Source organism: Dipodomys spectabilis, unplaced genomic scaffold, assembly GCF_019054845.1.
Source record: "Dipodomys spectabilis isolate Male_0828 unplaced genomic scaffold, ASM1905484v1 ptg000396l, whole genome shotgun sequence".
NCBI lineage: Eukaryota > Metazoa > Chordata > Mammalia > Rodentia > Heteromyidae > Dipodomys > Dipodomys spectabilis.
In genome coordinates this window covers 1,095,282-1,099,311 of record NW_024871073.1, presented here as the reverse complement: position 1 = coordinate 1,099,311, position 4,030 = coordinate 1,095,282, and the positions used below count along the sequence as shown (strand labels likewise).

The 4,030-nt window shown below is 31.5% G+C and overlaps 1 pseudogene; it reads right to left on the bottom strand.

Moving 5' to 3' along the window:
- Positions 1–588: 588 nt before the first annotated feature.
- On the bottom strand, positions 589–688 carry LOC122096876 (annotated as a pseudogene).
- Between the last annotated feature and the right edge of the window lie 3,342 nt (positions 689–4,030).

The following is a 4,030-nucleotide window of genomic DNA, read 5'->3' as shown; positions in this document are numbered from 1 at the left end:
TATTTTCACAATACAAAGCAACAGCAATATCTTACTTTAAAAATTCATGAATTCCATGGTATTCTTCCAAGTGAATTGCCTGACTTTGATGTCAATATACATTCAAGTTGTTTGTATACATCTATAATGTTTTCTGTAGCGTTTGTGATTTTTTAATAAGAAATAATTTTAACTTATCTGTTGAAATGAGTAGTACAGAAACTAAAGATATTTCTGGTGCTTGTCTGAAAAAAGTATATTTTAAAATATTTAGTATTCTGTTTGTATAGTATCCATAATCTAGTTCATTCTCTCCTAGATATGGTACTTTGAATTCAACATTGTTTTATAATATATAGGTTCATTAATGTGTCCTTTCAGATTGCATTCCATATAGAAAAGGTTTAAAATTCCTTTAATTCCTAGGTCCTTATAGAATTTTATTTCTTTGGGATAAAATGAAAATGTTATCTAATTTCAAAACTTTTATAAAGGTTATGCAATGTAAAGGCCTTCATAAAAAGGTGAAGATTAAATGGTGTAAAACTAACTTTTATTCCTATGAATTACATGTATAATTACACTTGTATATTTGTAATCAACTGTTTAATAACTGTTTTTCATTTCTTCACAAATTTTCATATCATCCTTGTGCAAGAGCCATGTTAATCTCTGTATTGTAATTTGGGTAGATGTGCTGCTGAAGCATGTAGTATCCTGTAAATTTAAGTAATTAATGATGCAATCTTAAGACAGGCATATATCCTTGGTTGCCTATTTGTAACAGGGAAACCTTATTGTTTCCTAAATTTCTATTCATCTTATTTCTGTAAAATTCTGTTTTTGGTGGAAAAAACTTATTTTGATTCTTCAATTGCTCACATTTGCAATTTTTGTCAATTACTTTTTAAAGTCTTTTTTTATTTGAAATTTGATCATACTTTGAAGCCTTTATAGGTAGGTCCAAAGGTGATGGCTTTTCAAGTACTTATTTATCAACTGAGTTAGCTTTGTGTAGCTAAAGGATTCAAACTAAGCCTTGCTTAAGAGCTACTCTAAACTTCTCCAGCTTAAAATTTCCAAATTGAGGTCTTACTGGCACAAATGTCTCCCTTACCCTTTACCCTTGCTCCATGTAGGAACAGACCAACCAGAATATCTTACCCTGACAGTATAGCTTGTCTTACTGGAGCAAAACTAATCTTAGTTACAAGTGATCATAGAGAGATTAACAGTTCAGACAGAACTGTTCAGACAGAAGGTATTTTTTCAAAATATAATTATTTATTATCCCTACCATTTCAAAAGTAGCTAATGCCAAGAAGGTGAAAAAAATTGTTCATATGCATGATTACCTAATGTCCTGGCCTGTCCACCATCCAACCAGGCAGGAACTTACACCACCGATTTTCTATCACCAAATATATTCCATAGCTCCAGGAGAAGTCCATATGTTTCTCCTCGTTATTAGGCCTTAAATTGGTAATGTTTTAATCACAGTGTTACCTCTTGTCTCTAAGCTGTACATCTCTGGATGGTAAAGCTTTAGCTCTAGTTCTACCAAACACTGAGGTAGAGGTAATGGAATAATATTTTAAAACAGTTGACTTTGTTACCCTAACCACAAAAGAACAATGCAAAACATTTTCTTATATTACATATACTTATATAATTTATAATTATATGTGCTGCATTTATATTTCACACAGTGAATCTTACTAAAATTAATTGATAATTTGACAAATTAGTTGTTATTTACTCCAATAAATAGATTGGAATATAAATAATCAGGATTAGAATATATATTGGAATATAAAAAAATCAATGCAATGTTTTCGTTATAAACTTGTGATACCTTCTAAGTGTTCTTGGTTTCTGAATTCACATGGTAAAAAAACAATTTTGTTTTCCTCTAATCTATAAGGGATTTTACTCTGCTGCTCTGTTTATTGCTTTAACTCGCTGGTCCCAAACTGTTTTTCTGTATATTTCTGAAGCATTTCTACTGATTATACTCAAATTTTGCTGATATGATGTCTAAAAGGTATTATTCTTCTACAGGACCCACGGGTCCTAGGATCCCAGGTCCCATTTATCTTCATCATCAGATAACTAGTGCAAGAGTTCTCATCTAGGCCCATGCAACATTCCAACAGAAAGTAACTGAAGAACCATCTCAATTTCTCCTTTCCTATATTTTAGGGCCCCAATTCCTTGAAATGCAGGAATTACCAGTAAGCAATTGTCAAATGCCAGGCAACTTAAAATGCAGGATGAAATCACAAAATGTTAAAGTGCAGTAATTGAAACTTTCAATTTTCAGGTGACTATCCCATATGAGTGGACAAGACCACAAATGTCACAAGATTATTTGTAATACCCCTCTCGTAATGATTAATGAATGATTTCAGTCCAGCATCAGCAGGCCAAAAAATAGTTCCTGGAACGATAGATCCAAAATTGTTCTACAAATGCTAGGAATACTTGACATAGAGGTCAAATATAATTCAGAAAAACATTGAGAAGATCCTTAGTGCTTCAAAACACTGGTATTTCAGTAAAACTTGTTTCTATAGTATAAAAATATTGTCATTCTCAAACAAATGATAACCTACATTTAATTTCCTGAAAGTATATTCCTTTTCAAATAAACTTTTTAAACTCACACTTGCCAAAGTAACACTTTACAAGTAGATAATATTTAGTGACATTACAAGTTTTTCAAGTGTAGGGAGCAAGTTACAATAGAGTTGATTTATTTCCCAGCACTAATGCCAAACAGGTTCAACCATTCATTAAAATGTAGAAATAGTACCCCCCACCGTTTGTGTTTTTCAGTAGGTGCATTCAAAAATTTGTTAAATAGATCAGCCTCCCATATTTCAAACCAAAACATTAGCTAATAAAGTAAATTTCATCACATAATAAATAGATTTTGAAAAGTCATTAATAGTTGCCTTATCATATGGTGTTTTATGTTTTCCCTATCTGTCTAACATAGTAAGAAATATGACTTTATGTCTTTTTTTAATTTTAATTTTAATTTTTTGTGAACATACTGTACAGAGGGTTTACAATTACATGGGCAAGATAATGCGTACATTTCTTATCAAGCATTGCACACTCCTCCTTTGTTTACCCTTCACATCCCTTCCTAGTGACTTTAAGTCTTAAATATGGGTACTCATCAGAGATTTGACAAACATAAAATTTGTCTTTTATTTCTATCATATTCCTCTACAGTAGTCAATTTTAGTTTTCTTCTTTTTCCAAAACTCATAGGTAGTAGAAAATATTATCCCATGTAAAATAAAATAATCACACACCATTGTACAAAGCCATTTACAAAACTGGTAGTTAGGAATACATTCTAAGCCCTTTTTAAACTTTCATGTTGACTACAGATTAATCTTTCAAATGGAGGGGAATAAAATCATGTCTAGGTGCTTCATGTCTCCAGTCTTGCAAATTGTTACTTCAGATGAATGAATTATGGAAATATAAGCTGACATCAGTTCAAGTATATGTAGGATCTAAACTCCATGGAATGTATATAAACCTTTCAAAGTACTAGCAGACAGTTTAACAGAATGACTATCAGAAAGATGAAAACAGAGAAGAATAATAGTAAAGACATAGAATGACTGAAAATGGAACGAGGAAATAGTACAGCTAGAACACTCAATGTACACATGTGAGAAAGGACGTGGTAAATCGGAAATAAATCTTGTAGAAGGGATTGGTTTAGAATGATAGATGGAGTGACTCTGATCCTGGAACACTGGAAAATTAGATGGACATATGTAATTGTAACAAACTTGCACAACCTTTTTAAATTCAGTGAAAAAACACAACAAAAAAATAAACACACACAAAAACCACAACCAAACAGCAATCTCTATAGAGTATGATTATGACCTCTAAAATTTTTTTTTAATTTAATTTAATTTTATTTGTGAACATACTGTACAGAGGAGTTACAGTTACATGGGCAGGATAATGTGTACATTTCTTACCAAGCATTGCAGCCTCCTCCTTTGTTTACCCTTCA